We start from the raw sequence: 23,424 nt of genomic DNA, 5'->3' as shown, positions 1-23,424 counted from the left end.
GAGGTTAAGTTGAAATTAAACTTGCAATTTAGTGTAATAGCAGCACGTTCCGCATCAAATTCCCCATGTATTTAAATGGGAAAACAATTGCCGATCAAAACCGTTGGAACACAACAGGGGTGCTGCCACCTACAATATTTTGCTTTGACCAGGCCCATTAAATTTTATCTTTCATGGCATCAACTTATCGCACAGGACTCAAACAACCATTTTGCCAAGCCCCGCCCTTCTCCTACTGACGTCAGGATAAATGCTCTCGTTGTTAGGTTAGGCTTCTTGCATAAATAATTTATTTTTCGTCAAGCCACGGAAAATTGAAGTATATTTGTGCTAAGAGAACTAAAGCTAACAAGCCTAAGCTAACAACTAAATAATTTAGTGTGACGCCAGAAGACAAACGGCAGTGCTTGACGAAAACGTTGTTTGAGGAGAGTGTGATCAGTTATTATATCAATGACTGGTAGTCTAAATAAGGAAAATAAAATTCTTGAGCTTAAGTTGACTTTTTAAGATAGCCTAATTGGGACTGGACCTGCAGTTTAAAGTGCGAACCGAACCATTAAGTGCTTACACTGGACCTCTTGATTACAAGACCATGGCTTTACTACGCCATTGAGGAGACCCAAGATTTCGTTCTCCTTCTCAGTACTTACAATATTAACCCAGTGTCGAATCCATAAACAGAACACGGATGATTTTCGGCCAGGAAATCTATCCTAAGAAACATATCAATATTTTTTCTTATGAACAACATGTAGTAGCTACTACAAATAAAACCAAAATGGTCATCTAGCCATGTTCATTTATTTCCTTTGACGCAACGTGAAGTTTAAGAATTAAAGCACAATTCCAACGAAGCAAAGATCCATTTACGAACCCTTGTTTACAGAAAGGTTCTTGCTTCTACCAGTGTGTACATTTCACTCATATATTGGACCATCACTTATGAATCACCCTGTATATGGTTAATTTCTTTAGTAATTATATCCTCTTTTGAACTAAATAACGGACAATTAATTATTTGTTTCGAGCAATTAGTGTCTGTGAACTGTCTCTTTTGATCAATACCAGGCAGTGGCAACACTGCGAAATGAGTATTACAAATAAATTGTTTTCTTAAAGAATGGAAGTTTATTCAAGAATTGACTAACCATAAAATTTCTATAGTATTCAATTGTAGACAAAATTAGCTAATAAAATATCGACAATTTCAACGTAAGTCACAAATCTATGTTCATAATGCGGATTTTGTTCTGTTTTATTACTATACGTATTACACACTATTTTATTTATTTCTGGTATTGACAGAATTCACTTCATATAGACCTTAGAACACAATCAACGTTCCTCAAAGAAAGAAAGCGATCAGGGAGACATCTATGAATGAACTTGAGAACTATTTTCGGATCATGCAGCTGGAACGGTGATAGACGCTACATCTATCGATCCGCGGGGGTACTACAGGATTCAGCAAACGGACTTGAAATCCGGAGTTACTGAATTCCCAGAGAGGAGAGGAAGGGGGATTTGGGGCGCCACGAGATATATTGCGTTGCCGATATAAAGCGACAAGTAAATCTTTCGTACGAATCGAATTCCGGGAAAGAACGGACTTCGTAAATCCCGTGTTTCGACCAGCGGCTACTGGGGGAGCTCTGTTTTGTGTGGCCAGACAACAAGCTGCTTGTGGCCACTGTCGCAAGCGGGAACATTTTTTAAAAAAATTGCTTAGGAACGTTTGCTACCCTCCAAATTTCTGGTAACCGGTACAGTACCCCCTACATCCTTCGATCCGAATTGTAGCTACTCCCTAATAGCGCTACATGCTGACGTTCAAAGTATCTTGATGCAGACAAACGCAAAAAAATAGTTTATATACACAATCTCAGTACCAAAAAATTCAAACCACCGTGTGTCCGGCTTAAAAGTATAATAAAAGTAAAAAATAATCGCTTGTGAGTTTACTAAGGGATTTCTGTACAGTTTTCCTCTACCTATAGAGTACTACATTGTAAAAAAAGCTCATTTTATCTCAAGGAGACTTTATGAGGAAATAGAAACTTGCGCTGAGACTTGTTTTCGTTAGCTTGCACCAGAGATTACCGATTAAGACTATACTGGTTCGGATATCACTTTAAACTGTAGGTACAGTCCCTATTAGCCTTCCTGTTCAAAAAGTGGACTTAAAAAATCACCATTATTGCTCCTTTACAACTACACAGATAGGACGAAAACTTGTGAAAAGTTTGCGGTCGCTTGTTTGTAGCTTCTCAAAGCCAGTTTGATATGGCAAGCTCGTATCAAACTTGCTGCAAGCCTGCGTCAAACTTCCTGCAATTTTGTCACGCGGTAACTTGATTGCCTTGATTCAAGCCTGATGCAAGCTTGTATCAAACTTCCTGCAAGCCTGCGTCAAACTTCCTGCAATTTGGCACGAAGTAAGTAGTTGCCTTGATTCAAGCCTGATGCAAGCTTGTATCAAACGTGCTGCAAGCTTGCGTCAAACTTCCTGCAATTTTGGCACGTGGTAACTAGTTGCCTTTATTCAAGTCTGATGCAAGCTTGCTTATTACCATTATATGCTTGCACCAAGTTTGTTCAAACTGTGCTATCTGGATAAATACAGCATTTTCTGGAGGTGTAAAGTTGTAGCAAGTAATAATAGTAAATGCACAGAAATTCAATATGGGGCAGCAGCATATTGGGATCCGCGAACGGCAAAAGTTAGAAAAAGGGATTAAATTTCAAGACAATCCCATTCTTCTTTATACGATCCACTTCCCGATCTAAAATTTGAAAGAAAGGGAAGGAAAAAAAACGCCAGAAAGAAAAGAGGCTGAATCTGCTAATTAAGTTTGTGCTAAGGGAAAACTTTCGCGACAATTTCTGAGAAGACGCTATTGGTTTTGGAGTTTTTGGGTTGGTCTGGCGAAGTGCCACCCCCCCCCCTCCTCGCAAGTGATGGATTCAGAAGGGGAATGAGTCGGGGGTGGAAAAGGGGGTAATTAAGATCTCCTTCGAGAGCTGAGAAGAGAGTTTCGAGCTTGTTAGCGGCTTCATTTCGATTTCTCGGAAATGATTGAGAACAACGCTTCTGCTCATGCCGAATTATGGTACTCATAGATTATCTTCAGCTTGTAAGAAAAGGGGGGCTTCTTTCTTGGATTCTGAAAGCAGATGTCTTGTCCTTGTGGGGCTTTAAGGTGGTTCCAAAATGGAAGATCGGTAACTGGATGGTCCAATTCCACAGTTCTGAATACCACGATGGTGATAATGGTCCATATTAGTGTGACGTCACTGTGCAAGTTTGTGTCCAAACGTTGTAGTCACGTGGCTTTTTTTGTTTATCTTAAGCCAAGTTATGGTTCATTTTACTTGTTTGTACCTTCAAAGAAAATAATATTTCTGAACCTAAAATATAAATTCATAAAATTTATTGTTTCTCCCTCACATAAAAAATCTCTACGCTTTGCTGATACTCTAACAAGCCTATAATATACGCGTCACATTCATGTCAGTAAAACGTCCAACCCGTACTATAGTAACGCAGCATTGAGAGCGAAGCGAGCAAGATAATTTTTACATCCATTTCTTTGCAACCTTTCAAGAATATTAATTTAATGGGGTGTCAATACTTTCTTAGGATCCCGCGATATTAACTCTTTTCCAGCCTCTGTTTGGCGCTGAAAACGTGTGGATAAATATGGTTCCCAAAACATAATATTCTTGGCAATCTAAAATTTAACACTTTATCAAGAGCTTCATATCTCGCCCCTTCAAATTTCATACTCAATCCTCCCGCCAAAATTCACATGCCAATTTTACTGTTGATACTGAAGAGTGGAAAAGCTAAATATGCTGACCAAGGCAGTAATTTATTTTATTAAAAACATAAACTAAACGTAACGTTTCAACCTTCTAGCAAGGTCTTCTTCAGACAAGTATCAACTTGTTTTTAATAAAATAAATTACTGCCTTGGTCAGCATATTTAGTTTTTCATAATCATGGAAACAAGGCTTAATGGTGTTATAACTGAAGAGTGGATATTGCCTCCTTCAAAATAAACAATTCTCAGTCCCCACATCGAAATTTCCACAACTGTAAGACAATAATAATACAGAAGAATTGGATACCTCCCTCAATTTAAAGCTCAATCCCCCCTAACTAAAATACCCTCTTAATATAAGATGTAACACTTTTTGGACTTATTCAGGTTTTGGATATTGTAACCCCCAACTTTAAATTCTGAATACCACCAGAATGCACATGTACATTTAAGGCTTAATGAGTAAGAGTTCGATATTGTTCCCCTCCAATAATAATACATATTGCCCGTTACAATTCCCTTGGAAGTTTACAAATTCCTATTTATACAGCAGCAATGGTTAATTGGAAACGTGATTACAATCCAGGAGTGAGCCTGACTGTACCAGGGTCTGTCGGAGAGGCATTTCCATTGCGTGACGCGTCATACAGTCCCATCGTCGCCGTTTACTAGCCTTCCAGACCATAGCCTGCTACGACTTCTTTTCAAGCAGCTCCCCAGTTATTCTCACGATACTGTATCAATACCGACATTATGGAAACTCCACACCGGCACTCGAACCTGGAACCCCTCACACCAAAGGCAAAAGCACTAACCATTTGGCTCCAAAAGTAGTGTAACACCCTAATTGGTGTAACACACACAGCCACTAATATCAGGGCCTCCATACTTGGTGAGAGAAAATGGTGTGCAAAGACACTAAAGATGGTGCTCAACAATGTCAATTCCGTATTAACACTAAAGATAGTATTTTGTTGCCACCACTTTATTCATTTGTACTCCGTTTATTTTAAATCATGACAGTAGACAATACATCAGTCGTTCTAACATTGTTATCATAGCTTTATCGGTGAAATCCATGGCATATTTTAAATATACTCCCATTATTTCATTGAACGCATTGCTAAAGATCACTCATGATTAGATTATCTTGTCTGCGCTTAATCCATTGTTTCAGTAACAAAAATACATTTTGTTTTTGAATTTTGAATTGCAATTTATCTTTGTTTATTGAGAAAATTTCAGATACATCGCAAATTGCAATTTTACACTGAAATTGACAGCAAAGAAATTAAAAAAAATTAAAGGACAAAATAAGACAATAATAAGTCAAGATGGCACTATTATACTCTGTCCTGCGTAACTTTGGAGCAAGCAAACGAAAACAAGTCCCTGCGCAAGTAGTGACGTAAGATGGCTCCACCAATGAACAAGTGAGAGAGAATGGGATTGCGTGGAGGGGAAAGATACTGCAGTTACCAGCCTTTGCAGCAGCGTGTACTGCTTCGCTCTGCCCACTATCCCCACCCCTCTACCGCTATGCGCAGCCTTGCTCCAGGGATAACCGGGAAAGAGGATATATATTATTTACAAGCATTTTTTTTATTTCTGAAAGACCGAAAGACTGTATTGAATATATCGACACTTCATGGGAAGTTATTATATTGTGTGGGAAGTCTGTAGAAGCGGCGTCTTCTTTCCAGTCTAGGTTTTTTTTTAGTACAATAGGTTTGCATTACGTATTGTGCGTATAGGTACTCGAAAGTGGAATTCCTGAAGAAGTGTGTTGCAGCGGATTTTGCCATTCACAATTTTGTATAGATAATTGAAGTCATTCTACAAACGGCGCTCACATGCAGTTTGTAAGTTTAGAAAAGACAAGAGATGCGGTGCTGAAAAATTGCTTAATGAGGGAACCCTGTAACGGACTATAGCTAGGAAAAAGCGAAAGACTAAATCTATTCTAGAGATCTGAGTGGGACATGCCATGGACCAGACGGGAGGGCAGTAACCTATTCTATTATTGGGGAAATGAATGACTTGAAGTAGAAGTTGAGTGCTGAGATATCACTAATTTCAGTAAACCTAAGCCTTTTTGTGGTGCCTGTAATATGTTCCTCAAATGTGAGCTTTTGGTCGAAAACAATGTCTAAGTCTATTTGAGAGAATACTGCTTTGATGTTATTGCCAGAGGTCATGTACACGTAACTGAATTTATTTACCTAGGATAGTCGCTTGATTAATGAAATTTAGCATTTTTCCAATTGTAAGTCCATACACTGTATATAATCCCATGATTTGATTAAAATATCTAAATACATATTTACAATTTTTTGGTACGCACAAATTTGTTGTCTGTTTACAACATTGGATTTAGTATTGTTGGGTGTGTCGATTTGAAAAATTAGGTCTGTTTTTATCTATCACAAAATGATTTTTCACAAAGTCTATTCAAAGAGCTTGCCTTCAATAGTCCTGTCAAACTAATTTCTTCTTTAAATATACTAACGCGTTTTATTTACAATATTATCATAGGTGGAGGTCACCTGGTCCCCCTCAAGTTTTGGAACCCAATCGCAGCCACCGATGGTTAGCGTGACGTGCTATGAAGGCAGATGTTTCAGATTCTACCAGATTACATGGACTCTTAACCTTCTCAATACTTTCTGTATACTCAAGTACAAGGTGACACATTTCTTGAGTCACCAACGATCACAAGATATGAACAATTCAAGAATTCTGCAATGTTCTTGTGTATTTTAACTACAAATGGATCAGCTTAAGCCAACTTGATTGGTTTGGTTTGATTTTCTGTTTTAAGTCCACTTTATGCACAGCAAGGCTAACCGGGACTGGACCTACAGTTTAAAGTGGGATCCGAACCACTTGTGCCTCCACCGGGTATCGAACCCGGGACCTCTTGATTACAAGGCAATAACGCTACCACTGCGCCATGGGGAAGGCACTTGTAAGCCAACTTGAAGCCGTTTACTAAACTTTATAAAGCTATCCAGTATAGAAACGTAGAAAACAGCCTATAAAAACTGAACAAGACAAATCCTTTTCATTAACAGATCACATTATAACTAAGCAGAGAGTGAGCAGTATGGACAGGGCGGAAACAAAAATAAGAGTCGATATCTGACCTCATTCCATGATAAAATGGCTAGAGATGTAACTGAAATTTAAAACATGGTGGCTTACAGCTACGGTGGCGTTCCTAGGGAAAGGCGAGAAAGTTTCATCTGGAACACACTGCAGCGCCATCTCTGATTTTAAAATTTAAGCTCTTGGAAATTTTGCTATTCGAAAGATGATACTGGAGTTACCCTCCCCCCTTTTCAATTGAAAATTTTTCAACATGAATATTAATTTGCACTCACTGTCCCTTTTGCGTCCCCCTATGACCCCCCTCTCTTTCATTTTTTTAAAATGTGATGAATGACAAAAAATTCTGACATAGTTCATCTATACGTTCTTTAGGCATGAGTTTACAATACCGGACCACTCTCCAATTTCTATAAAATTTCGCCTACTTACTAATTTCGATGTCCTGATGACGTAACTGTAGTTCATATTTGGCGGTCGCTTGTTAAAATTGTACATTTACGTCTAGAAATTGTAAAATAACCTTGCGATTTACCACGCTGATTGTCCCTACACAGCAATTCGGAACCATCTTTCTTTCGCAATTCGTTAATGGTCTTCCTTTATGCACAACAATCTTGCTGACGTAAGACGAGGAATGCCTACGAGGTTAGGTTAGGCCTGTTAGGTTAGGTTCCATTAGCATAAATACAAAGAAAAATTAATATTTTAGCTACGAGAACTATACCTTGTCTTGCCTGTTGATTTCTTCATGTTGAGAAAATGGCGTCTTGCGTGGAGATATTGTTCTCATGGTAGGGTTACGTTACGTTAAGAAAACATAGTTTACTTCGTTTTTTTCTCGATTTCCATACTTGACCACCAATTATTACATGCAGATTCGTGTTTAGGAGTTCACAATTAGTGAGTAGGCGACATTTCATAGAAATTGGAGAGTGGTCCGGTATTGTAAACTCGTTCCGTTCTTTATTTAGAAGATTTGAATCATTAGATCGTTTGGTTTGAAAATCAGAAATTTTTTGAGATTGTATAAAAATGGTACACATATTAAAACTATTTCTGTTCAAATCATCGCCCAGAAATTTAATTGGACAAAAATTGAAAATAAAAATTATAAAATCGTGTTCAGTACCTGATTCGAAACATTTTTCTCCTCCTCATGAAGTCTTACATTTTCAGATCAACATTTTCAACTGCACTCAGCAAAAGTAATACAGGGTAATTTTAAAAGAATGAAACAAGTTTAGACAGTTATTATGACGTAACTATTTGTGATGGAAAATCAAACAAGGTCGGCCTCAATACAGTTTCATTCCCACTTGGGAGCTGCTTTCCAGCTGCTCCACCAGGATCGCCAGTATCGCGAAATGGCGAGAGCGACCAGCAGAAGGTGTATTGTGGGTTCGAATTATCGAAAACTGATTCGATCCCAATGATTCAAAGACATTTCCGCACAGGTTTTTGTAGTAATAGTTACGCCATAATAACGGTGTCACGTTATTTAATTCCTTTGCACTTACCATGCATAATTGTAGGGAGAAGATTTTTCTCATTAGTTCAGCGTGTTTATCAACTAAATAGTTCTTTCATGTGAGTTCGGGAGAAATTTATTTATTTACTAGCTGATTAACCGGCGTTGCCCTGGTATTTATGTATCCGAATATTCTATTAGACAGGAAAATAACGAATTCTAACTATAGTGTAAAATTTAACTAATTTTATTTACAGGTATTTAAAAGTATATAAGTACTGTATGCAAATTATAAAGTAAAATCTTTTACAAATTCACTAAAATATTAATTTAACTCAAAACTGGATTATAAACAATATTTTTAGTTTCACCTCCAGGAGCAAGAATAAATAATTTGAACGGCATCGGGAGTGTCACTATTCATCTTAGCAACCCCGAAAGCTATGGATTCCATATTAATATCGGTCATTTTCGATTATATTTTTACATGTCACCCCCTTCCAACCCGCACCACTAGGGGTGCCTTACCCTCAACAATATTTCCTTCCGATTGTAAGTGATATGTGTACCAAGTTTGGTTGAAATTGCTCCAGGCGTTCGAGGGTTATGCCGGAACAAACATACATACACATATACACACATACATCAACTTTTATATACAGGGTGTCCGGCATAGACGACCTTTAACATTACAAAAGAGCATAATTTTGCAGAGAAACCCAATTTTATTTACATTTTGATAGAAAAACTCATGCATTTTTTTGTCCCAGCTCCAGCACTTCACACAACCTCGATATGAGCCCTCCCTGTGGCACGGCAGATGTCGAACCGATATTCCAATTCCGTCCAGGTATTCACTAGCATTTGAGGGGTCACATTGTTAATCGCCTGACGAATTCTGTTACGCAGATCTTCCAAGTTCTCGACGGGCATACTGTAGACTTGGTCCATGATGAACCCCCAAAAGAAAAAAGTCTAGGGGGGGGGGAAAGATCCTGCAAGCGCGGAGGCCAAGCAAGTGGTTTAGATCCTCTTCCTATCCATCTTCTGGGAAAATGCTCATCGAGAAATTCTCGTACAATGATAGCAAAATGTGCCGGGGCTCCGTCTTGTTGGAAAATGGTTTCTGGAGGCATTTGAGGCACAGCGTAATTCTGAAGCATGTCTAAATAATTCGTTCCTCTCACTGTTTCTTCAGCAAAGAAGAACGGGCCTATTATCTTCTCTTTCATTAACCCACACCACACATTAACTTTTGGCGAGTCTCTCATAATTTCACGAAACTCATGAGGATTCTCACTTCTCCAAATACGGCAATTTGCTTGTTAACTTTGCCACACGTGTGGAATGTAGCTTCATCAGAAAAGCACACCTTGTCCAGAAAAGCATTGTTGTTGTTGTTATTGATTTTCTTGGACTTCTTGTGAATGCAGTGCAAATCACTTCAATGTTTTCCTCTGATACCTTCCGCTTCGCGTACTTCGCGCGCACCGACACAACACTTCCAGTTTCTCTTAGTTGTTTATCCCACTTAGCAATACTCAAATAGGAAAGAACATTGTCGTGACGTTAAAGATTGAATTCACGCCGAAAATCACGTTGAACAAGCTTCACAGATTTGTTTGCTGCCAGTGAAAGAACGCAGAACACTTTCTGCCGATCCGTCCACTCCGCCATCTTGGAATATATGCATTATACGCGCATGCGCGTCACGTCAACTCGAAGTACTGGTGATTCTCGCAAATGGCCTCAGTTGCCAGTCCCATACAAACAATAAGTTTCATTTGAAGTTGAATGTAACTAAATTTATACTGTTTTGTAATGTGAAAGGTCTAAGCCGGACACCCTGTATAAAGATTCAATTACTGCCTGAACAGAGGTAAGTCCTCCAATTACAGAAGACAGATAAGCAATCTTACAAAATATAAGTTTATAAACACACACAAATACATAAACAGAACCAATGCAATTAACATACATACAAACATACATAGACCGATACTACAAGTAATCAATTACATAATCGTAATGAACTTAAACAATCGGAGTCTTTCACTTGAATTTCACCACACAAGTACAAATTAGTTGTGTAATATTGAATATAGTATTTGTACATAATTGTAGAATAAACTAGAAGATAAAATAGTTGTACCAAATTACACAAAGTTACGAAAATTGCACAAAACACGAATGCTAACTCTTATCTTAAATCTTGGTTACCAGAGGTTGTACACGAGAGTAAATATTGACATAGTCTGAACTGTTCTAGTATATCAGAAGCTATAATCTACTCTCGTGTAGAACCTCTAGTTTGTAATATGCTATTATTTAATGGAATGATCCGGTATTACATTGCATAAAAGGCCCGAAATAACTGTAACAGTAAAAACTACACACGCGTTCGTTTACATCAGAAAAGCAGTGAAGGAAAACTCAGTAGAAATGTACTTTGCTGTATCCCTTAGTCAGAGAGCTCTGGTCTCTGGGAAAGTTGAAGAGATTCGTAAAGAAGATATTTCTAATTACGAGGGGTGATTCAAATTAAAACTTTAAAAGAGCAATACAATTCCGAAAGTTGTACGATATTGATTTATAAGTTGGCAGGAGTTATCCTTGTGGTTGAAAGAATGAACACCAGGTGGCAACATCAGAGTGGCTACAAACAAGCAGAAATGAAATTCCCTGACTTTTCCAGGTTTTCCAGGACAAAATTTACAAAATTTCCCTGACAATTACAAACAAAACTAAATCGATGTTTTTGCAAATGGAAATAATAAACTCATACAGATCCACGTATGGTTTTGTTAAGTACCAATATTATCTTCTATGAAATTGATTGATTTTTGATTGTATTTATTTGTTGTTTTAAGTCCACTTTATGCACAGTAAGGCTAATCGGGACTGGGCCTACAGTTTAAAGTGGGATCCGAACCACTTGTGCCTCCACCGGGTATCGAACCCGCGACCCCTTGATTACAAGGCGACAACGCTACCACTGCACCATCGGGGAGGCCCTCTGTGAAATTGACTTCATTTCTCTATTCTCTATGATTTGAATTCAAACTGCAAAATAGTGAATTTGGAAAATTTTTACAATTCACAAGCTAGGGAAGGATTACGGAATTTTGTCATACGCAGTAAGTTTAAAATAAAATACTTAATTATTTTTAAAGTTACGACTAAATAAGCTAAGAATGAAGAGTGATTGATTAAGAAATTCAATTTGTAATTTATCAGTCTCCTTATACATTATCGGTATTATATGTTGATATTTCCACTGAGGTTTGGAACTCTCTGCTTGCAAGAACCATGAGTGCGGACTCATTTTTCAATGCATAAGCTACTTCTCTTTTCTCTGTAAAGCAAACAACTTAACTCTTGCATATAAGTGTAACAATTGAATCGAACAAAATAAAGTGTCATATTTCCTTACATTATCAATGGGATTTCTGCTTCAGTACAGTATATCCAAGTGAAGTACTGTGAAACTGACAACATGCAGTTATACCATTAATGCTGACGAAAAGGGTATGTAGGTATTAGAAACTTAATGCAAGGAATTTATAGAATTTCATTGTATAGGAACCTGATTTAGCTAATCACACATTAAAACAGGAATACTCTAATAATAAAAGCTTCTGAAAGTTCATATACGAGGGGCATCCTGAAAAAAGCTCCAATGGTGCCTATACGCAGCACTAGTGGTCAGAGATAGACACACACACATGCAGGCAGGAAGATGTGGCATGTATCTGTAATCTGGTACAGTTGCAATGCAGCCGTTTTATGACAGTTCTAGGTTAAAGATTGCAGCTCTCGTACAATCTCCCACCGACTGCGATGTAGCCTACATTGCACGCTCAGAATTTGGCACAGAACCACCAGCAATCGTGTGAGGTGTGCATACTGGACGTCGTGAGTGATAGTATGGTCAGACGATGGTGCAGATAATTTACGGAAGGCCAATCGAATGTGCACAACCCCATACAGCTGTACAGTCCTGGCCTTGAATGTACCGACTTTCATCTCTTTGTTTAACTGAAGAGGTTTCTGGCAGGGCAAGGATTTGACAGCTACACTGGGGTAGAGATAGTTCCAATCTTTGCTGTCAGACACATATACCATGGGCATACAAAATTTAGTGCCATGCTACGACAAATGCCAGAACAACGATGGTGAAACAACGATGGTGATCATGCCGAAAATTAGGTTAGGACTCACTGTTACTAATGCAATAAATTACAAATGATATTCATGCTTTATTTATGCCTAATCGGTAGGGGTCTTCATATTTTGTTATTTTTTTTCAAATTGGTGTATTTTCTTATTTTTTATTTTTTACTATACGGTGTTATTATTCCCAAAATTCACATTTTCATTTTAGCGCATTTTCTGGCAAATATCTGGTGTTTTATACCTTCATGGTGTTCTTAACTAATGTTTCAAATTGTAAGTAACATGGCTTATGCCTCTTCGTGAGAGTTTGATACCTTGAAAGTTATTTTGGGAAAGTTATTTTCCATACCCCTTTTTTTAATTTTAAGGTAAGGATTTTAGATAATGGAATTTTCCCCGTATATACTGAAGGGTGCATAATGACCATAAGTGGCGACGTACCCAAAGAATTAAGATCAATCAATCTCACGTGACAGATACCGATATATTATGGCAACAAAAATTGGCATTATCTTTTTTTGACTTGTTAGTGTTGCATTTCCCAAAATTCGCGTTTTTGCTTTAGAACATTTATCTGCCATATATACCGAAACTTAATACTCCATTGTGCTTTTAAACTATGATTTTAAATTGTAGGTCACATGGTCTACGTATTTTCGTGACAGTTTGATATGTTGGAACAGATTTTTGAGGAAGTAAAAGTAAAGTGCTCCCCTGCACTTTTCCATGAAGGTGTACAGGGGTGTGGAGTTAGGGCCCCACACTTTCTTCATTGCGGCTGAAGGTGGGGGTGATGTGATCAGCACCACGCTCCTGGCTACCTTTATCCCTCAAAGTTTCCTCAAGGTACCAGCTTCATATGATGCTGGGTGGGTGCCGGAGCAGTTCGAATAGGTGGAAAACATCCGGGTTCTCCCCCCAGGGGATCGACCCCGGGTCTCTTGCATAATAGTCAGACGCCCTAACGACTGAGCTCCATTATTACTCGCTCGACAAATGCCGATGGTGCGGACTTAGCTTGGTTATTCAAAACATATCTCGTGCGACAAATACGAAGATATGGCTCCCGTGTGATGGTAGATACGCACTCGATCTTCTGTTAGAACCCTGCCACTTTGCTCTGTGATGCAAATGGTTTTGATAGAAGTTGAAAAATCGTGTGAAATACATGATTTAATGTGGCTGTCGGAATTATTCCACGTACGTATAACTCTATATTTTACTCTTGAGTAAAATGTTGGAAAACTTACATGTTCTATGTACACAAACATGGCCTAGAAAAGACAAGAATGTTGGATTTCATGGAATTTTTCGTTGTTTTAGAACATTTCTTTAAAAAAAAACGCTAACAATGCCAACAATTCGCATTATTTCGATATTTCGAACGGGCGAAAAATGTGTCCAGACATCACTGCACATTCCTAAACATAATTTCGCAGCAATTACCATTTTTCACGGTTAGTGTCCCTACTAATCAGAAATTACTTTCTGGCCACCCCTCGTATAAATCAGTAGATGGAAAGTGAAAATTTTAGCAGGGCTGGCAGAGAAAAGTCAATTCTTGAAAAAAGTGATTTGCTTTTATGATTGAATGATTCGAGTGAATATGATATTTAAATATTTAAGTATTTATTATTAGTATTTTATTTCATAATATTGGACATTATCCTTACTCAGTGAGATATTAATGACCATCTCTCACGAGTTTAAACAGACAGGACAGAGAGCGTTAATTTCATCGCAATACTAGTGTAATACTTCAGGATGATGATAGAAAACCTTCGTAAGCACTGCTACATTAAATAAGTTGAAGTGAGCCAGAAGAGTAATGAAATTCCTGCAGCATATTTGCAGTCTAAAGCTCTTCTTGTTTATGCATGTGATTTTTTTTTGGATGTTGCAGTCCATGCAATTTCTGTCGCATGTTGTAGTGAGATAAATTGTCGGATTGTCAGTTTCTACAACAAAATGCCTTACTACGACGTCCGACAACTATTGGACGGCGCCACCCGCTCCCAACCTTTCCATCTGTTGACAGTTCTGTACCCTTACAACTCCCATACGGACAAGAAAAAATGATAATTCAATGTATCATGGTGCTGATTACGAAATGAATGTGCTTTTTGGACCTTCATACACTTATATTTGGGTGGAAACTCTGACACAGGTCTGGAGCAAGCCTGGGAAATTCATATTGATGACCAACCTACCCCCTACCCCCCCCCCCCCTGCGCAACATATCCATGCCACATTTCCGAACAGAGTTTCACGTTTTGGCTCATTATTCAACTTGTATGGCACCCAGGAATATGAAACATGTTTCAATCTCTTTCAAAACGTCCATTCTTTGAAGAGAATACTAAGGTTTGCACCTTATCCCCAAAATAGCGGGAGAAGAGGGGGCAAACTCCAGATTTTTATGTTTTTTTCCATTGAAATTCGGTGGTCGCGCCCCCCAAACCCCCCTTCCTCGGTTCGGCGTTCTGAATTGTACACGGTTGCATGCTATGATGCTTTAACTGCAAAACAAAACTTATCCGAAGTAGATTCCTCCCATAGTGCCCGAGTTATAACAATTTTCCTCCAAAGAGTGTCCGAAGTTAAAATTCCAGCTGAGAAGCCCGGGCGAGAGAAATTTCTCTTTCTCTCTCTCTCTCCTCCTGCCATTCTGGCGCCGTGGTTGTGTTGCGCATAAAAGGGGACTAAAAGTTTAGGCTGAAAGTTACGAACGCGATTTCTTGTTCCCGTGCAGAGTTCCTTAACGATATATTTAAATAAATAAATAAATAAATAAAAAAAAGGTCAATGAAGATGAAATTCCCTGACATTTCCCTGACTTTTTTTGACACCTCAAATTCCCTGACTTTTCTCGGTTTTCCAGGTCTGTCGCCACCCTGAACATGATGCTGGAACACTGAAGAAGGAAGCAGCGTCATTGCAAAGATGGCCGCTCCATTGACGACATGCACCGCGTTAGAGCAGCGATCTGTGATTCGTTTCTTGGGCAGTGAAGGTGTTAAGCCACTTGAAATTCATCGCAGAATGAAACCGCAGTACGGTGATTCGTGTGGGTCCCTGCAACAAGTGTACGAGTGGTGTAGAAAGTTAAAAAGCGGCGAAACGTCTGTGACGAACGAAAACATCGTCGCAGTGGAAGAGCCGGTGAAGGAAAACAGGCGTATTACTTTGAAGGAAATAGACGCAATTTTGGATATCAGTGTTGATTCAGCACACAATATTGTCCATGATGTGCTGCGATTCAATAAAGTGTCGGCGAGATGGGTGCCACGTCAGTTGACTGCTGAATTGAGAGACCGTCGCTTCGATGCCTGTGAGGAACTTTTGCGTTGTTTCCAGGTCAAAGGTGATAAATTTCTGGAAAGAATTGTTACAGGAGATCAAACCTGGGTGAACTATCACCAACCTGAAACAAAAAGATCGAGCATGGAATGGCTCCATGGCTCGTCGCCAAAACCCAAAAAAATCAGCACCCACCCATCAGCAGGAAAAGTCATTCTCACTCTCTTCTGGAATGCAAATTGTGTAATTTTTTAACATTACATGAAAAAGGGAGAAACAGTGACCAGTTCTTCTTATGCAGATCTACTCCAAAATTATCTTCGCCCTGCAATCAGAAGTAAACGACGAGGACTCATGACTTCCGGTGCATTGTTACTTCATGACAATGCCCGACCGCATACTGCCCGTTTAACGGTTGCGACAATCCAGGATATGAAATTTGTATGTCTCACCCACCCACCACATTCACCAGACCTCGTCCCCAGTGACTTTCATGCGTTCGGACGGCTCAAAGAGGCGACGAGAGGCAGGCATTTCCGAAACGATGAAGAGGTGAAAACCTCGTGGCTACAGTCACAACCAAGAGAATTCTTCTCACGAGGTACCCATGCACCTCCAAAGCGCTGGAATACGTGTTTTGCACGTCATGGGGACTACGTCGATAAACGATGTATGTATAGTTTTCTGTATTTCCTCATTTGCCTCATAATATATAATTAAGGCTTTCATTTGAATCACCCTGCGGTGGAAGACATGCTTGTTTATTTCCCTTTGTCGACTATTTACTGACACCTGTTACGATTTCGTCGATCTACACCAAAATACTACAAGCAGGGGCGATTCCTCCATGTAGGAAGTGAGGAACGTCCTACAGCTCATTTATACTTGCTTTCAGTTCTCTACTTTTTAGGAGTTTAATAATAATGCGCGTTATAAAATCGTAACGATCCGTAGTATCTTTTAATTATTATGGACAACGAACTCCAACTTCCAGTCATTCAACCATCGTTTTATAATCAGGAAATATTCAGAAACATCACAGGCTCAATGTACGTACCTAGGTTAGCTACTGTCCAGAGTTGACTGCTGTCGCTCGCTCCAGCTGCAGCCCAAAGACGATGGACACACAGGCTGTGCTGCCCCGCCTGAGGAACCTCGCTGGTATCACTACCAACAGATGGATGAGGAGTGGAAAAGGGGCAGGGGGAAGGTTGCGATTTTAAAGCATCCAGCGAGGAAGCATCGATAGTTTCCTCAATCAGTGATGCAAACCCCAGCAAAATGATACTAAACCTAGCACAGTTTGATCTTTGTTAGCACCAAGCACTCTGCTTTTGACATAATGATAAAATCTTTCATAATCTGCAAACGTGAGTCTCTGTAAGAGGGAAATCTAATTCAAAGGAATATGTTTTCAGGAAATAAAAGCAAAATTAAGGTCCAAATCTTATTTTTACTCTTTTTACTCCACCAGCGGAAATGTTTCAAATAAAATGGAGTATGCTTACACAGCGACAAGTTTTTTACAACCATACCACGATCCATCCTCTTATCTTTTCTACATCCTGCCAAATTTTCTTCGTGAGGAAATTTTATGCCAGGAAATCGGTAGAAGGTTGGGAGTAAACAAAGAATTCTCTAAAAACGTTTCAGGTTTTTTGCTCAAACCATTTCGTTTGTTGAGCCATCGTACACAATTTTTCAAACCTTCCTCGGATTACAATAATTTCTTTCTACACCCCAAAAAAAAACACGAATCTCAACTGGCTGCAAGACAATAATATGAATCCATTAAGGAATAGTGGATATTGTCAGCATTTATTATAAAAATGTACATAAAATCTAAGCTCATTGGTACAATATTTCTGGAATCCTATTATATTGAAATCAATAAAAGCATACAGTGTTTATTTCTTTAATTTGATGAGTTTACTAATATTTTTAGCAGGCAGCTGCACACACATTACAATCTCTACCAGTGAAACTTTAAAAATAAGAAACTGCCCCATCTACCGGAGACGACTGAAACTAATACAGGAGCAATTATAATGGATTACAGCTAAGAAAACAAAAGAAACACACATGACCCCAATTAACCCGCCAGGTTCAGGTTTATCGCAAAATAGACCTTACGTTATACATCTCATGAGTGAAAAAATCTACCATTTTGTTGCTAATTACACTTGGGGACAAAATTGAACTTTTTTTTTGGCACACGAGCAGATTCTATTTATACTTTTTGTACATAAAATGTCAATTATCTTATGAAAAATATGATAAATGCTACATTTTAGGAGCAACGCCTGGCCATTTAGCTCATGTGACCAGGCATGTATCTAGAAATATATTTCGGGGGGGGGCGAACCAAGTGTCCGACAAATAATAATAACAATCTTTAAATTAAAACAATTGATTGATTGATTTAGTTTATTTTACTTCGCGTTTTATGCCTCTTGGCTGATTTGCGAAGATGGGGATGAGTGATGAACTTGATGAAAGGACATTCACAAACAACCAAGCCCGAGCGGGATTCGAACCCGCACCCTTGGCGTCGCAGCGCGATGTGCCAACCACTCGATCACAGGGTCCGACAAATTAAAACAATTAAATTATACTTAAATTAAATACTAAATAAAACATGTAAATATTATTATTATTGCATTACTATTATTATATGAATACTTAAAAAGATGGTATAAGAATATAAATATAACAGCATATATTTATAATCAAATTTGCGTGCACTTAAGATCGCCAAATTTGTATAAAAAGAAGGAAATTAATGTCAAATAGATAAAGAATTGAATTCTTATTGAATAATAATAAAAAAATATGTTGCTGATTAATATTTTATGGATATTTTCATAAGTAGTAGTGTGCATAAATCTTCTTTGTAACTGTGCCTCAAAGCAGTATGATCCCAATGTAATAATCCTAGTCTTCCAAGTTCATAGAAAATAAATAACCATCGACTACTGTACAACAAATGCTAAAAAGTACATTTTCATTACTTTATTTTAGTACTTGGTAAGTCTTTCGGGGGGGGGGGGGGGGGGCTGACCAACTGGACCCCCCATAAATACATCCTTGCATGTGACTGTTCGTACTGCATATGTTTCGAATTGTTTGGTGCTTACGTTGCTCAACCCACCTAACGCCTTACAGAGAATTCAGAATTTAGGTGTCCCATTTCTATTGCCGGTGAGTGTACATTTTTGAGTTACACCCAGTGATGTGCGTCTACGCGTAAACAACGATAGTTTACATTCTACACGTAGACTATTTTATACACGTATCTATGTAATCAACATGGTGAAAGGTAATAACTTAGCAAAGGGCGCCGTGGAATTAAAATAAAATTATACTGCGTATCAGTTGCTGATGTGTGAAGAGAACTTTTCATACTCTTTCTTCCAAATTCGAACAATTTCTCACCTAGGAAGAAACCTAATATAGGAAATATTCTAGTGTTTTATGGGGCAAAGACCACTCTTGCCTCACGACTGCCATCTGTTGTTGTTTTTTGCATACTATTTATATTCTTCCATAGTTAATAATGGAAGAGAATATAAATTTTGTTGTAAATAGGATTCTTTCCATTTTGTTAGGAACCAATACAGTTGAAAATGTCACTTTCTTTTCATGAAACCCTTGAAAATTAATTTTAAGGCACTTTAGATTGTCTACGTAGTCTATGTAAACTACAACCCAATGTAATCTACGCGTAGATTACGTGTAGACAACGCATGTAGACGCAAACTTATAGTCTACGGCACATCACTGGTTACACCATCATCAAATAAACAACGTCACTGCATTGAATGAACAATACGAATAATTATATGGTACTGAGGATGTAGAACTAATCTTACATCGTAATAACTGATGCTCAGATCTATTACAACTAACTCCAGATTACAGCGTGGTTCTAGAGCCCTCACCTTTTTTTTTTTTAATATTATGTAAATTTCAGATGTCCATGTTCTATTCAAAGAATAGTCTGTCGTGTCAAATCGATGTGCATGGAAGTTGGCAAAGAGGTTTTCCCAAACGCTGAGGAAATGTTTCCTTCCCACCAACCGACTGTCTACAGGTTATTTATTAACGTTTGGCACGAAAGTCGAAGAGGCCTTCTAGACAAATAGTTCTATCGTGAGAATCTAACTTTTCCGTCACAGCTTCTATCCTTCAAGGGGAAACGTGATTTAAGAGGAGTGGACGTGACTGATGACATTTCGTGACAACTCCCAATTCGTGACAAAGCGACTGTCATTTGGAGCCAGAGGAACAGGACCGGAGATCTGAATAAGTCTTACCTTGCCTTGTGGCTTACATGGCCTTGGGCTTCATCATTCACCGGGTGCTTAGAGTGCCCTACCCAGCCTTCTGGAGCCCGTTAGAAGCATCGGATTGCGGTGACTTGGCATAGAGAGTGTAGAGATTATGGAGAAACGAATGCCCAACTAAAAAAAAAAACACACTTAACCTTTTCGACACCAGGTGGAAATATGGCGCTTACAATAAAAAAGATCACCCACGCAGAACCCTCTGGAGGGTGAGTGATGATATTATGAAATCGATGAAGTGACACTCACAAAGAACACTCAATCATCCCCAGACCGGGATTCGAACCCGGGACCCCTGGCGTCGTGGATTGCTACGGTAACCACTCCATCAGGAAGATCCGCTCTTAGGCCTACCTGAATTGAAATTGGTGTATTTTGGGAATCTCAAGTTATATATAACAAGAAAGTTATGTTTTATATGGTACAATAATACAGAATCGTTTACAAACATACTCTTGTTGCAATATAGGCAGTGGCGTGCATATAGGGGTGGTGGTGGGAATAACAACCCCCTTTGGACCAGTGAAAAGCATGTCAAAGGCAGGAAAAGATGACAAATAGATGGCTGCCTACTAAAAAATGTATAGCCCCTCCTCCCCTTTCGAAAGTCCTTGGTACGCCACTGTATATAAAGCTTTGTTTTTAAGCCCACTTTATTCACAGGGAAGCTAATCGGGAATGGGAACTTGGAGTTTAAAGTGGGATCCGAACAACTTGTACCTCAACCTTGCATCAAACCTGGGACCCCTTGATTACAAGGATGCGACGTTACCACTACGCTATTCATCAAAGAAAGAAAAACTAAAACTGTCCCACAACTTGTCAAGACATGGGCTGTTCCATTTGGAACAAAGAATTTACGAGAAAGGTCTGTTCCACTTTCTGATAGGGGAGGAAGTGTGATAATTTAAATTGACATTTCCAAATATTTTCTCAAAAATGGGACGAGACCCCAAAGTTTTTTCTTTCCTGGTGTTAGTATATATATTCACCTATAAGTTGGCATACTTAGTGTATTTTTAACTTGATGCTGTTTTGAGATAGGCCTAATTCTAAAGATGCGGATCAATATCCCAGTAATGTGCTATATCAGGTAGCTTGTCCTAATAGTGAGCTTCAATGCCCAGTAAACAAATCTTTGGAGTACTGTTGCTTAACCAAGATATTAAGGGCCGAAAACAGGAAAAAACTGCATTTTGGACCTCTTTGTTGCCGCATAACAATGAAAAGCAACAATGTCCCATCAAAACAATTGAATGTATATAAGCAAACAGTCTTATATTAACAGTATATCAAAACAAAAACAGTATTCCGAATTTACCCATGTTTCACTTTTCATGAAAAATGGGCGATCCGATCTTGAACTTTGACATTTTCTACAGGGGAGGGAAAATTTCTTTCAAGGTCTCAAAATTGCACAATATTAATTTCTCATGATCTTCTTCAACATATAAAAAAAATGAAGCCAATCAAAAAATACAACTATCAAAATATCCCTTTTTTGTTCGAATTTCAAAATAATGGCTCTTAAATGTATTTCTGAAATTCAATAGTCTAAGCTTTTTGTTCGACGCCTGACTCTTACTATTAAGATTAAAAGAATGATGATCCTGTCATCCGTGCTTTAATTTCACAAACAGTATGAGCACAACACCAAACACTGATTTTCCGATAATTTCCAATCTCGAAAAGATGATTAAGATTTCTTGCTGTTATTCAACCAGCATAAGCACGTGTCCTTCCACGATAATCTTTGTGTGGGTTACTTGAAAGAACACGTGCTCTGAGCGAACACCGGAAGGAAAGGATTTTCAGGTGCGAGCTGTTAGCGAACACACAAACTTTCCCTAGTCTTATTTGTCCTTGAAAGTGGTCAACATGCAAGTGTTGCCAGTGGTACCTTATAATCAGTTTGTGTTTGAAATTAGCTAAATGAAGGATCCTCAACAATTTAGGTTAACTACATGAAAGTTTTTGTTAAAATATTAATATATTATTGCATCTTCCTTAAAATCAAATTTTAGATAAGAAATATAAATGTAAATGGGTCTCACTTATCGCACAGCACTTGAGCAACCTTGTGTTCTGACGTCACGGAAGAAAGCTTTTTAATTTTAGGCTAGCTATGTTTAGTTTCCTTAGCCTAAATAATATTTTTCCATTGTACGAGGCATATTTTTAAAGTAAGTACCGTTTTGAAATTCCCGTGCATGCACACTGTGTACCTACATCTGTTGGCAAGCCACATACGCCATTGCGGCAACAATCGATCGTGTATACATTTGCTTTTGCGTATTTAAAATGCCTCCGCCGATTGAGAATCCCGCCGACTGTGAAATACGCGCTGTTTTCTTAGTGCTAAAGGCGTGAAAGCAGTTGAAATTCACCATCAGATTTGTGAAGTGTACGGACAAAACATTATGAGTGATGGAATGGTACGCAAATGGGTAAGAGCTTTCGAAGATGGCCGAAAGAATGTTCATGACGAGGAACGGAGTGGGCTACCCTCAGTGATCACTGTCGATTTCGTGCAGAAAGTCGACGAAAAAGTGAAAGAGAACAGACGCTTCACGATTTCTTCGTTATCAGAGGAGTTTCCTGAAGTTTCAAGAAGTGTTATCTACGAAATTGTTACCGAACGCTTAAACTATCGAAAATTGTGCTCACGATGGGTACCAAAAATGTTAAGTGAGGCGCACAAAAGCAAACGTTTGACTTTTCTTGTCAAGATCTCATCGCATCATTTGGCTGGGAACAATTTGATCATCCTCCATATAGCCCCAATCTAGCGCCACGTGTTTCTGCAACTGAAGAAGCATCTTGGAGGTCAGCGCCACGATGACGACGATAGCCTCAAACCCTCCGTGTTGCAGTGGCTGTCAACTCAGGCGGCAAACTTCTATGACGACGGAATACAAAAGCTTGTTGTTCGATATGATAAGTGCCTTAATATTGGTGGCAATTATGTGGAAAAGTAGATAAAAGTGTGGTCTTTCATGTAAAAATAAAATTGTTACAAAAAGTTTACTTGTTTTTTGTACATATCAAAACGGTACTTACTTAAAAAATACGCCTCGTATTTATGCTAATGGAACCTTACCTAGCAGGCCTAACCTAACCTCGTAGGCATTCCTCGTCTGACGTCAGAACACAAGGTAGCAAAACTGTTGTGCGACAAGGAAGACCCGAGTCAGGT

At 38.7% G+C, this 23,424-nt stretch overlaps 1 protein-coding gene and 1 non-coding gene across 3 annotated transcripts in view; both read right to left on the bottom strand.

Annotated features, from left to right (window-relative positions):
• Positions 1 to 23,424, bottom strand: part of LOC146003849 (inactive dipeptidyl peptidase 10) — a 601,005-nt gene that overhangs the window by 218,486 nt on the left and 359,095 nt on the right. The gene's annotated exons all lie outside the window — the stretch shown is intronic.
• On the bottom strand, positions 6,717 to 6,791 carry TRNAT-UGU (transfer RNA threonine (anticodon UGU)). Its single transcript has one exon. It is a non-coding gene; the product is annotated as a tRNA-Thr (tRNA).

Source organism: Lepisma saccharinum, chromosome 20 (genome assembly GCF_977018435.1).
Source record: "Lepisma saccharinum chromosome 20, izLepSacc3.1, whole genome shotgun sequence".
Lineage (NCBI taxonomy): Eukaryota > Metazoa > Arthropoda > Insecta > Zygentoma > Lepismatidae > Lepisma > Lepisma saccharinum.
This window is presented reverse-complemented; position numbering and strand designations above follow the sequence as displayed.